The 14,182-nt window shown below is 41.3% G+C and overlaps 1 long non-coding RNA gene across 1 annotated transcript in view; it reads right to left on the bottom strand.

Annotated features, from left to right (window-relative positions):
- LOC134731593 (uncharacterized) overlaps nt 1-13,946 on the bottom strand; it is a 52,495-nt gene extending 38,549 nt beyond the window's left edge. The window contains exons 1-2 of the long non-coding RNA XR_010114008.1: nt 13,875-13,946; nt 10,340-10,451 (exon numbers count right to left, since the gene is read on the bottom strand). This is a non-coding gene — a long non-coding RNA (uncharacterized lncRNA). The remainder of the gene's footprint in view (nt 1-10,339; nt 10,452-13,874) is intronic.
- Nucleotides 13,947-14,182: the final 236 nt, after the last annotated feature.

Genomic DNA, 14,182 nt, shown 5'->3' with positions numbered 1-14,182 from the left:
CTGATATGTAGGAAACTCCTGAGACCCCAGGAGGGATACGGGGTGAGGAAATAACCTGTCGGTCTGCTTTTTTCCCATAAGAACATGGCAATAAAGACCCAAAATCATAATGCCTTAATTAGGCTCTCCCAAGCTGTGGCCACTGCGGATAAACTGACGAAGTGTTAGATCTGCTATCCCCGACCTCCATCTGTCACAGACCACAACGACCCTCTCATTCTGCCAGCAGCAAAGGACACCAGCATCTCTGTGGCCAGAGGGTATATCACCAGAACCCGAGCCCTGGATGATCAAGTGAGGATGTGGCACCCACCACATGGTAGGGAGCTGCAGGTGCCCCATCTTAATTTAACTGACTCTATGGCAAAATGCCCACAACTAGGATTACCACAAGTAACTAAACCTTGTTGGGCTGGTACTTTGATGCAGCATATTCCTTTGATTACTTGAAAAACAAGTGCTCCAGTGGCAATGACAAAAACAAGCACTAAACTAGTGCTGATCCTGTGTAGGGGGTTAATGAATAATATTGCTTGGGGGAAACTGAGCCTGTGCAATTGTGTCAACAGTAAGATAGTTGGCAAAAGCCAGTGCCACAACCATGAATGCCATTGAGTAAGAAAACAGGTGAAGTGGTGCTGTGTGTACCCAAGGACTACAACTTCTCTGTGGACAGTACAAGGGTGACCCAAATACAGGATGGGCAACATCATCCCTGGAAAGCTGGCAGATGGTGGGATCCTGCACGTTGGGAGTCCTGGGGGTGTGCCTGGATATCACTATGGGAATGGGATGCACAAGTAAGCCAGCAGCCTAAAGCTATACACCAGGCTTACTAGGGATGTGCCAGGAGGTTTGACTGAATCTGAGTTTGTTTTCTTTTCAAGATATTTTGTAGTATACATAGCAGTCGGTGCTCGTGAAACATGTTGAGAACCCTGACCCTGACCATGGCAGATGTTGCCTCCTCCACTGCTACTTCCCTGGCAGTCCAGAAGACATCACTCAGCTCTCACAGGAAGGTTGCTTCAGACAACAGAACTGCTCTAGACTTTCTTTCAGCCTAACTCAGAGGAGTGTGTGATTGACAACACCTTCTGCTCTATCTGGATAAATACCTCAGGTATTGTTGAAACACAAGTAGAGGTAATCTGGAAGCAGGCCCACAGGCTGCAAAATGTGGGACCCTCTGACAGATCTTTCTTTTCCCCCTTAGCTGTCTTTTTCAAACATACTTCCTGCTACAATTTGACCATTTTTTTTTTCTTATCAACTCTCAAACCACGCCCTCACTATATACTTTTCAGACAAGGTTTAGATAATTAGTGATCATGTGAGTCTGTTGAATTCACCATATATAGAAATTCTCCTGCAAAATTATTGAGTAGTGAGTTCAATAATGCATTCCTAACCTCCTGTACCTGTGAGTGATATTACTGAAAATGGGGTCTTTGCAGATGTGATTAAGTCAAGGATCTCAGAAGGAAAGCCTCCTGTATTTAGGGTAAATCCTAAGTCCAGTGACTGGACTTGTAAGAGAAAGAAGTGGAAGACTTGACTCACAGTGACACAGGGGAAAATCATGTGAAAATGGAGGTAGAGATTGGGGTGATGCATGTATAAGCTAAGGGACACCAAGGTTCTCTAGAAACTAAGAGAGAAACATTGAACAGATCCTTTCTCAGAGTCTTCTGAAGGAACCAATCCTGCTGACACCTTGATTTTAGAACTCTGGATGAAATATGAGAGAATAAATTCTTTGCCCTTCCATATGCACTCTCCCCCATTGTCCATACCTCTCTGGGCATCAGGACACTGACTTATATAAATTGCTGCAGATTCTTGCCCTCTGACCTAGGTGGAATGACAGTAGGATATACCAGGCTAAAAAGATAATAAGATCACATTCATTTCCCTGGCTCTTCCTTGGGAAGAGTCGGAGAGGGCTCTGTAGGTGAGTTATATCCTTCTACCACAAACCACAATTTATTTAAGGCTGTTCATTTTGTTTAAATCGAAACCTCCATAGGGTACAAGCAACATAAAAGGAACATCCTCTTACCAACTACCACCACTGTTCTCTTAGCCACAATTTGTGGAGGTAATTCTTTTTTCCTCATTTAATCAAATCTTCTGCAGAGCCTATTGTTTTATTAGTTCCTCTCAGATAATGAAAAGCTGTCTAGTCACTTTGAGTGAAAAAAAAGATATCATTTTAATAATTAAAGTCTCAATCTTGTATTAAGCATAATTTCTAAAATGGACCCCCATTTTAGATTTAGATTCCCACATAAATCTTGGACACACTTGAAGATGATATGACTTCTGTATTTGTGTTATGTGATATGGCAGAGTTGATTTTAAGATAGGGAGATAATCTGGTTACTCCTGAACTAATCACACGAGCCCTTAAATCAAAGACTTTCCCGGGCTGATGCAGAAGAGAAAGTCAGAGAAGGACTCATTGCTCTCTTGCTAGCTTTAAACATGGAGTGAGCCATATGAGAAGTTGGTTGCTCTTAAAGAGATGAGCAAGGTCCCTGGCACACAGCCAGCAAGGAAATGGGGATTAAATTCTACAACAACAAGGAACTGTACTTTGCCAAAAACAGGCATAAGCTTGGAAGAGGACTGCAAGTTCCAAATGCGAACGTAGCCCTGGTCAGCACCTTGATTTTGGCCTTATGAGACTCTAAGGAGATAACCCAGTTAAGCGATGCTGAACTTCTGACATGAAAAACTGTGGTCTACTTAATTTATATTGTTTTAAGCCACTATGTCTGTTGTGATTTCTTATACTGTCATAGACAACTAATACAAACACAATAGAATTAATGTTTGAAACCTAAATGGAAACCTGCTCTCCTCTCTTAGTGAGCATCTCTGAGCATCTGCATCATCTTTCCTACTACAAAGCAAAAGTAAGGAATGGGGTGTTTTGTCTTCCTCCCTACTACCCTACTTTGCACTGTTTCTTCACTACCTCTTGCTAGGCTTGGTGTGTGACCCCTCTGGGGAAGAAGTACTGAAAGAAACAGAGTCAAGAAAGGTTTTACTTGACTAGTGCTGTCATCATCAGGTGGGGGGATCTCTCTGAGCTCACGGATCCTTTAAAACTGACATTTCCTGGGCTTCGTTGATGTTTAGTGCTGACTACTTTTTTTGAAAGCATGCCTGTGGGTTTTGTTTTGTGCCATCTTGTTTGGTTTGGTTTCATTGAAACTTTATAATAGCCCTCTGTACTGACAGGTCCATGATTCAGACAGCGAACTCTCAACCAACCATCACATCCTAGTCTCCTACTCCCCTAGAAATATCCTAAATGGTCTATACCCCAGAGACTCTTCCTTCTGGGTTACTTTGATTTAGCAGGCTTCCCATTGGGGCTGGGGTTTTCCTAAATGGTGTCAGCCTGGTTACATTCTGGGATGCTCATGTGGCCCAAAGGAAAGTCACACGGCCTGATCAGGCAGAATGGTGGGAACGCATCTGCTCCCATGGAGTGCATCTTGCTTCTGCTTGGCCATCACAGAGAGGTACAGACAGACTTCTGCTTAGCGACATTTTCAAGTGTGAGTCACTTGCCGGTCCAGACTCTGGTAAATATCGAGTTCTCAAGTGGTCTTGTTGAAGATGTTAAGGGAGAAGAAGAGTAGAGCCTTCCCATGAGAGATGGTGGTGGGATTCACAGAATACAGATGACTATCTTTAAATAAATTCTAGCATTCCTTCTGCTATAGACTGAGTGTTTGTATTCCCCCTCCCCCAAATTCATGTGTTGAAACCTGACACCCAAAGTGATGATATTTGGATGTGGGGCCTTTGGGAAGTAATTAAGCCATGAGGGTAGAACCCCCATGAATGGGATTAGTGTCCTTATGAAAGAGACCCCAGAGAGCTCCCTTCCCCTTTCTGCCATGTGAAGACACAGTGAGAAGATGCTGCTCATCATCTTAAAGACAGAGATTATGTTATTTTTTAAAGTAGGCACTGTTCATTAATCATCTTCCATGTGTCAGGCACTATGTTGAGATAGAATCTTTCTACCGGTACTGTGCAGTAGATATCATTATTCCTATTCAAAAGATTAAAAACACTGGAACATCAAAGTTAAGTAAATGCACAAGATCACATATATTTTTAAAAATTATAGCATCTGAATTCAGATTTATATCTGTCTTAACACTACAACCTATTTACTTTCTGTTAGGATAATTGCCTTATAAAAACACATAATTAAAGGATCCACCTTATAAATGTTTCAAATATTTTAATTGCAGCATTCTATACTTTTGTAGTGTTCAGTTTTACTCCTGTGATACTTTCACATTCGTTACAGACAACTTCACCATAAACATGCAGAGTGTGAATTCTCCAGTACCTGCAATATTATATTTGCACTTTCTTCTTTAACTGAAACATAGCAGCAGGACTACAATTTGTATTACCCTAAAGCTGCTGCTTCTACTTTATCGTCCCTATCTAGTTGTCAAATATTAAAGATACCTATAAAATGTATGGTCGAAATTGCTCTAATAGTTTGTACCCTGAAGACAGTGACTACCTCTAGAACTATCTCTTAAGCCGCAAACACTACTCTGTCTCTCTGACACACACACACACACACACACACACACACACACACACACACACTCCTTTTTTGTCACTTTCTTCTTAGAAAACTAAAGAGAACCCTTGAATGTTTTACTTTCAAAATGAGATCAAATTCTCTTAATAGACAAATAAATGAAAGAGAGAAAAATATTGATGTTCCTACTTTGACTGTAGCCACCACATAATTTTGTCAGCGACTAGTGAATCTTTTTGGAGTAGTGAGAGCTATTTGGAAGGATGATCCTGTCTTATATAAATGCATTCAGCTTTCTTTTTATTCTTTTCAAAGCTGCAGATTGAAATCAACTCTGAATGAAGGTTAAAGGCCTTAGCTGTGATTTCAGACAGTCATAGTTTACATCCTAGCAGGTCCGCTTATGAGCTTCCTAATTTGTTACAAATTACTTAACACTTCTTACTGAAAGTTAGAACAGTTAAGTAATTTGTAATAATTTCGTCTGTAATAATGGAGGATTTAAATAAAAAATCTCTCAAATCTTTCATTATCACAAACAGATTTAAAGAGATAATGTAAGAAAATAAGAAAAAGTACACTAAACACTCAGCATGGTAGTTAATGCTAAGCACTTAAAAAATTGTAACTCTTATCATCATCATCATCATTATCATTATCATCATTGTATTAAAGAAAGGGGATGCAGAAGAAGGGGCATAGACTTTGGAATCAGAGTTGAAATGAGTTGGAATCCTGGCTGTGACAAAGTCTGACTTTGAACATGTTCTAACATTTACAATCTTTAGTTTCTGCATTGTTAAATGATTTTGATGGTAGTATTTACTTTACAAGATTGCTGTGAGGATTAAAGATAATCTGTTTTAAGTGCCCAGCATGGCAACTTTGTAAAGTCTAACATATTACTCTTTTCAGTTCTGTAAGAAAAAATCCCGTTCAATACTTGGGCATACAAATGCATGAACATGCCTCTTAGAAGTTCAAGAAAAAAACTTTTATTGAAAGGTTTCTGCAAGCAACTCATGGATAATTTGAATACTGACAAAATAATAGTATTGATTGTCATCAGGAGATTTTAGGTATGTGGCTTCAACACTACCTGTAAAAAAATAGCCAAACAAAATTTTACAGTATGTTTTGTCTTTGACATTGCTGTGCTATGTGACCAAATTGTTGTTATATGCAAAACTGACTAACTAGAGGATTACTCAATAATTCTCGATAGTTTTTCTTTTGTATTGGAAATATCTACTAACCATCACAATTGTTTAAAGAATCCAAAACAACCCCCAAAAACTTAAATTTTAAAGTATTTATTATATAAATTAAACCTATTAATTTACTGTTTTTTTAAAACATTTAAACATGCTTAATTCACTCTTTTTGTTTTTAATTTTAAAACAAAACCACAAAATATCCTACAGAAAGTCTGTGGTCCAGATAGATCCATACAGAACAAAGCTAGGTTTTGAGGTTAGTCTTAAATTTGCAATCTCTATGGTCCTATTAAAATATGAAAGATTGTGTCATGATAATTCATATAGACAGAATCAATTATAATTCTCATATACTCCTTCTTCCCACCTTTACCTTTATATCCATTTTTAATATTCTATATATCTATTATATTAATATCTTAGCCAAGAGGTCAGATGTAGTTGAAAGATGTCAATATGAAAAATAAAATGAAAATCAGAAACATTTATCTTTTTACCATGTTAATCTAAATGTGATGTTTTACAGTTGTATAATGAGTTTATACAAAAATTTTTAAAAACCAGCAACATATTTCATTTATGTCAAACAAATTAAAATCTTCATGACTTTTTTTTGCTTAAAAGAATCTTATGTGAGGTATTTTGCCAGATATGTTTTAAAAATCACAGATTAAAAAATTAAGTCACAAAACATTTGAAAACATTAAGATAATATAAGCAACCTAAGTCAACAAGCTATTATGAAAATAAAGGTGAAGGAGAAAAGTGAAGACGATGTAAAATAAATTAAAGATTTTAGAAAATTATTAGAAAACCAAACCTCAAATTCTTTATGACTGAAGCTATAGGTGGGCATTTCCTAATTCTTAAACATATAGAAAGACATATGAAATACTTCATTTTAAGCAAAAAGCATATTTTTCATAATGGAGCTAATGTCCTGCTACATGACTTTATTAGTGAAATAGCCTTCCCAAGGAAACATTAATTAACGTTATTAGTATGTTCTTTTCTGCATGTAAATTATCATGTGGGTATGAAAGAAATATATATCCTGAAGATGTTTTATATTCCTGTGACCCCAAGTGAGGGCTTTGCCATGTAATGCTATTTCCCCAACACAGTAAATCTGATTTTCCAGTTACAATTTGAAATTACACCCAATTTTGTAAACAGATTCTTACAATACTATTTTCAATAAAGATTCATTTTCTACCTTTCATAATTCAATAAGAAACAGTGGATTTGCCAAGAATTTTCTTTACATTTGGAAAGAAACCAACACTGGAAAGGGTTTAGCAGCTGGCACTAATGAAATGAAATTGAATTAACTCAATGAAATTGAATATATTCAATGAAAATAGGGCCACACAATAACATCAGGTGGTCTCCTTACAGAACTAATGTAATTTTGAAAATATGTTCCAGTGTTTATTATGTTTTGTTATTCTCACAATACCAAGTGCCACTGAAAATTGGCATTCTTACTTTTTTCAGAGAAAATAAAACTCGGGACAATAGAATATAGCTCCTAGGTTCAGGAATACTCTAAGTCGTGGACTGGCTTATGCTTTCATTTCATGTCATTTTATTGAACTGCTCTTCAATACATTTGGCATGCAGTACCTGTCAGGCAGTAGGTGATAATTGATGGATAATATTGTCTTTATTCCAGATACCAGCTAGGTAATTGTCCAGTTCATTATGGCTAAGCTGTTTTATACCAAAGAGTTCATAGTTGAAACACTTTTCAGGAAGGGATTTAGGTTTTTTTTTCTCAAGATCAAGAGACATACTGAAGGGGTGGCCTGCCCCTCCACACCTGTGGGTGTTTCTCGTCGGGTGGCATGAGAGACTGAGAAAAGAAAGAGACACAGAGACAAAGTATAGAGAAAGAAAAGTGGGCCCAGGGGACCGGCGCTCAGCATACGGAGGACCTATGCCAGCACCTGTCTCTGAGCTCCCTCAGTATTTATTGATCATTATCTCTACCATCTCTGAGAGGGGGATGTGGCAGGACAATAGGGTAATAATGGAGAGAGGGTCAGCAGGAAAACGTGAACAAATGTCTCTGTATCATAAACAAGGTTAAGAAAAAAGTGCTGTGCTTTGATGTGCACATACATAAACATCTCAATGCATTAAAGAGCAGTATTGCCACCAGCATGTCTTACCTCCAGCTCTAAGGCAGTTTTCTCCTATCTCAGTAGATGGAATATACAATTGGGTTTTAAACCAGGACATTCCATTGCCCAGGAACGAGCAGGAGACAGATGCCTTCCTCTTATCTCAACTGCAAAGAGGCCTTCCTCTTTTACTAATCCTCATCAGCACAGACCCTTTACGGGGGGTCGGGCTGGGGGACGGTCAGGTCTTTCCCTTCCCATGAGGCCATATTTCAGACTATCACATGGGGAGAAACCTTGGACAATACCTGGCTTTGCTAGGCAGAGGTCTCTGTGGCCTTCCGCAGTGTTTTGTGTCCCTGGGTACTTGAGATTAGGGAGTGGTGATGACTTTTAACAAGCATGCTGCCTTCAAGCATTTGTTTAACAAAGCACATCCCGCATAGGCTTAAATCCATTAAACCTTGAGTGGACACAGCACATGTTTCTGCCAGCACAGGGTTGGGGGTAGGGTTACAGATAAACAGCATCACAAGGCAGAAGAATTTTTCTTAGTACAGAACAAAATGGAGTCTCTTATGTCTACTTCTTTCTACACAGACACAGTAACAGTCTGATCTCTCTTTTCCCCACAACATACATTGACGATATTAAGATATTTAAAATTTGTAAAATGAGATTCCAGTTTTCACTTTCATTCAAGACTGCATTGAAAGCACTACATCTAAAGTAAACAAACACTATATCCGTGGACTCTGAAGAAGTGAAGATAATTTAACTTAGAAATCATCACGGACAAACCCTAGGAAGAGGATTTGTTTTACCAAAGGTAGAACAAAATAAACACCTCACATCTATAAGAATTTTACCTACAGCCTATTTTCTCTATTTTTTCTCATTGTTAATGAATCTTTGTCAGGCCTCTGAGCCCAAGCTAAGCCATCATATCCCTTGTGACCTGCACGTACACATCCAGATGGCCGGTTTCTGCCTTAATTGATGACATTACACCACAAAAGAAGTGAAAATGACCTGTTCCTGCCTTAACTGATGACATTGTCTTGTGAAATTCCTTTTCCTGGCTCATCCTGGCTCAAAAACCTCCCCTACTGAGCACCTTGTGACCCCCACTCCTGCACACCAAAGAACACCCCCCCTTTTTCCTTTACCTACCCAAATCCTATAAAACGGCCCCACCCCATCTCCCTTCTCTGAATCTCTTTTCAGACTCAGCCCGCCTGCACCCAGGTGAAATAAACAGCTTTTATCGTTCACACAAAGCCTGTTTGGTGGTCTCTTCACACGGACGCACATGAAATTTGGTGCCATGACTCGGATCGGGGGACCTCCCTTGGGAGATCAATCCCCTGTCCTCCTGCTCTTTGCTCCATGAGAAACGTCCACCTACGACCTCAGGTCCCCAGACCGACCAGCCCAAGAAACATCTCACCAATTTCAATAAAATAGGCAAACGGTCTGAGGTGCCTGATGTCCAGGCATTCTTTTACACATCAGTCCCTCTCTAATCTCTGTGCTCAGTGCAACTTGTCCCAAATCTTCCTTCTTTCCCTCCCACCTGAACCCTCGGTCCCAACCCCAAGCATCGCTGAGTCTTTCTAATCTTCCTTTTCTACAGACCCATCTGACCTCTCCCCTTCTCCCCAGGCTGCTTCTCACCAGGCCTAGCTAAATCCCAATTCTTCCTCAGCCTCTGCTCCTCCACCCTATAATCTTTTTATCACCTCCCCTCCTCACACTTGGTCCGGCTTAGGGTTTCGTTCCTTGACTAGCCCTCCCCCACCTGCCCAGCAATTTCCTCTTAAAAAGGTGGCTGCAGCTAAAGGCATAGTCAAGGTTAATGCTCCTTTTTCTTTATCCAACCTCTCCCAAATCAGTTAGCGTTTAGGCTCTTTCATCAAATATGAAAAACCCAGCCCAGTTCATGGCTCGTTCGGCAGCAACCCTGAAACACTTTACAGCCCTAGACCCTCAAAGGTCAAAAGGCCGTCTTATTCTCAATATACATTTTATTACCCAATCCGCTCCTGACATTAAATTAAACTCCAAAAATTAAATTCCGGCCCTCAAACCCCACAACAGGACTTAATTAACCTCACCTTCAAGGTGTACAATAATAGAGTAGAGGCAGCCAAGTAGTGACATATTTCTGAGTTGTAATTACTTGCCTCCACTGTGAGACAAACCCCAGCCACATCTCCAGCACATAGGAACTCCAAATGCCCAAACCGCAGCTGCCAGGGCTTCCTCCAGAACCTCCTCCCCCAGGAGCTTGCTACAAGTGCCGGAAATCTGGCCACTGGGCCAAGGAATACCCACAGCCCAGGATTCCTCCTAAGCCGTGTCCCAACTGTGTGGGATCCCACTGGAAATCAGACTGTTCAACTCACCTGGCAGCCACTCCCAGAGCCCCTGGAACTCTGGCCCAAGGCTCTCTGACTCCTTCCCAGATCTTCTCAGCTTAGTGGCTGAAGACTGACACTGCCGGATCGCCTCGGAAGCCTACAGGACCATAACAGATGCTCTAGGTAACTCTCACAGTGGAAAGTAAGTCCGTCCCCTTCTTAATCAATACGGAGGCCACCCACCCCACATTACCTTCTTTTCAAAGGCCTGTTTCCTTTGCTTCCATAACTGTTGTGGGTATTGACGGCCAGGCCTCTAAACCTCTTAAAACTCCCCGACTCTGGTGCCAACTTAGACGATACTCTTTTAAGCACTCCTTTTAGTTATCCCCACCTGCCCAGCTCCCTTATTAGGCCAAGACATTTTAACTAAATTATCGCTTCCCTGACTATTCCTGGACTACAGCCACACCTCATTGCTGCCCTTTCCCTCAGTCAAAGCCTCCTTTGCATCCTCCTCTCGTATCCCCCCCACTTTAACCCACAAGTATAAGATACCTCTATTCCCTTCTTGGTGACTGATCATACACCCCTTACCATCTCATTAAAACCTAAACACCCTTACCCGCCTCAATGCCAAGATCCCATCCCACAGCATGCTTTAAAAAGATTAAAGCCTGTTATCACTCACCTGCTACAGCATGGCCTTTTAAAGCCTATAAACCCCCCTTACAATTCCCCCATTTCACCTGTCCTAAAACCAGCCAAGGCTTACAGGTTAGTTCAGAATCTGCATCTTATCAACCAAATTGTTTTTTCTATCCACCCTGTGGTGCCAAACCCATATACTCTCCTATCCTCAGTACCTCCCTCTACAACCCATTATTCTGTTCTGGATCTCAAACATGCTTTCTTTACTATTCCTTGGCACCCTTCATCCCAGCCTCTCTTCGCTTTCACTTAGACTGACTCTGACACCCATTAGGCTCAGCAAATTACCTTGGCTGTACTGCCCAAAGCTTCACAGATAGCCCCCATTACTTCAGTCAAGCCCAAATTTCATCCTCATCTGTTACCTATCTCAGCATAATTCTCATAAAAACACACGTGCTGTCCCTGCTGATCGTGTCCAATTAATCTCCCAAACCTCAATCCCTTACAAAACAACAACTCCTTTCCTTCCTAGGCATGGTTAGTGCAGTCAGAATTCTTACACAAGAGCCAGGACTGCTCCCTGTAGCCTTTCTGTCCAAACAACTTGACCTTACTGTTTTAGCCTAGCCCTCATGTCTGCGTGCAGTGGCTGCCGCTGCTTTAATAGTTTTAGAGGCCCTAAAAATCACAAACTATGCTCAACTCACTCTCTACATTTCTCTTAACTTCCAAAATCTATTTTCTTCCTCACACCTGACGCATATACTTTCTGCTCCCTGGCTCCTTCAGCTGTACTCACTCTTTGTTAAGTCCCACAATTACCTTTGTTCCTGGCCCGGACTTCAATCCGGCCTCCCACATTATTCCTGACACCACACCTGACCCCCACGACTGTATCTCTCTGATCCACCTGACATTCACCCCATTTCCTCATATTTCCTTCTTTCCTGTTCCTCACCCTGATCACGCTTGATTTATTGATTGGCAGTTCCACCAGGCCTATTCGCCACACACCAGCAAAGGCAGGCTATGCTGTAGTACAAGCCACTAGCCCGCCTCTTAGAACCTCTCATTTTCTTTCCATGGTAGAAATCTGTCCTCAAAGAAATAACTTCTCAGTGTTCCATCTGCTATTCTACTACTCCTCAAGGATTATTCAGGCCCCCTCCCTTCCCTACACACCAAGCTGGAGGATTTGCCCCCACCCAGGACTGGCAAATTAGCTTTACTCAACATGCCCCGAGTCAGATAACTAAAATACCTCTTAGTCTAGGTAGACACTTTCACTGGATAGGTAAAGGCCTTTCCTACAGGGTCTGAGAAGGCCACCACAGTCATCTCTTCCCTTCTGTCAGACATAATTCCTCAGTTTAGCCTTCCCACCTCTATACAGTCTGATAACAGACCAGCCTTTATTAATCAAATCAGCCAAGCAGTTTTTCAGGCTCTTAGTATTCAGTGAAACCTTTATGTCCCTTATGGTCCTCCGTCTTTAGGAAAAGTAAAACAGACGACTTTTAAAGGTCTTTTGAAAACACACCTCACCAAGCTCAGCCACCAAATTAAAAAGGACTGGACAATACTTTTACCACTTTCCTTTCTCGGAAGTCAGACCTGTGTTCAGAATGCTACAGGGTACAGCCCATTTGAGCTCCTGTATAGACGTTCCTTTTTATTAGGCCCCAGTGTCATTCCAGACACCAGACCAACTTGGACTGTGCCCCAAAAAACTTGTCATCCCTACTATCTTCTGTTTAGTCATACTCCTATTCACCGTTCTCAACTACTCATACAGGCCCTGGTCTTGTTTACACTGCCAGTTTACACTGTTTCTCCAAGCCATCACAGCTGATATCTCCTGGTGCTATCCCCAAACTGCCACTCTTAACTCTTAAAGTAAATAAATAATCTTTGCTGGTGAGGCTATGCTGAATCTCCTTAGGCACTCTCTAATTAGATGTCCCAGGGTCCTCCCAATTCTTAGTCCTTTAATACCTGTTTTTCTCCTTCTCTTATTTCATTTAGTTTTTTAATTCGTACAAAACCGTATCCAGGCCATCACCAATAATTCTAAATGACAAATGTTTCTTCTAACAACCCCACAATATCACCCCTTACCACAAAATCTTCCTTCAGCTTAATCTCTCCCAAGTTAGGTTCTCACGCCACCCCAATCCCGCTCAAAGCAGCTGAGAAACATCACCCATTATCTCTCTATACCACCCCCAAAAATTTTCGCCATCCCAACACTTTACCACTATTTCATTTTTCTTATTAATATAAGAAGACAGGAATGTCAGGCCTCTGAGCCCAAGCTAAGCCATCATATCCCCTGTGACCTGCACGTACACATCCAGATGGGCAGTTCCTGCCTTAACTGATGATGTTGTCTTGTGAAATTCCTTTTCCTGGCTCATCCTGGCTCAAAAAGCTCCCCTACTGAGCACCTTGTGACCCCCACTCCTGCCCACCAGAGAACACCTCCCCTTTTTCCTTTACCTACCCAAATCCTATAAAACGGCCCCACCCCTACCTCCCTTCGCTGACTCTCTTTTCAGACTCATCCCGCCTGCACCCAGGTGAAATAAACAGCTTTATTGCTCACACAAAGCCTGTTTCGTGGTCTCTTCACACGGACGCACGTGAAAATCTTCAAATAATTTTCAGATCTCAGAAAATCCTGATAGCCCAGCCACATGACAAAATGTTCCCCAAACATAGTAATCTGAAATAGCAAAATCATTTCTTTTTATCACAACTCTGAAATTTGGGAAGGTTTGACAGGGAAAACTGTTCTGTGCTCCCATACAGGGTCCACTGGGGGGTGACTCAAAAAGGGGCCAGAGGATCCACTTTCAAGTTGAAATACTTATAGCTGATGATACTTATGCTGCTTGGCAGGGAAGGTTCAGATGGGGCCACTAACCTCAGTTCTTCTCCACCTGGGCCTCTCCTTGAGCTGCTGTGCTTTCCTGGGGCATGGTGGTCATGTTCCTAAAGTGTCCCAAAAGAACCAGGCAGAAACAAATCACGTTTCATGGTTTGGCCTCTGAAGTCACAAAGTGCCACTTTCATCACAGTATAACAGCCCATCCAAATCCAAGGAAAAGGAAGATGGCACCAAGATTTTAAATGAGTAAGTATCACATTTACAGTGTATTCAGATCATGTGGGATGGAAGATGTTTTGGCAGCCATTTTCAGAAAAGAGTATGTCACAGTTTATCTCCTGACC

The sequence above is a fragment of the Symphalangus syndactylus genome, chromosome 10 (genome assembly GCF_028878055.3).
Source record: "Symphalangus syndactylus isolate Jambi chromosome 10, NHGRI_mSymSyn1-v2.1_pri, whole genome shotgun sequence".
NCBI classification, from domain to species: domain Eukaryota; kingdom Metazoa; phylum Chordata; class Mammalia; order Primates; family Hylobatidae; genus Symphalangus; species Symphalangus syndactylus.
The sequence above is the reverse complement of the archived record's forward strand: the minus strand, read 5'-3'. Positions and strand labels throughout refer to the sequence as shown.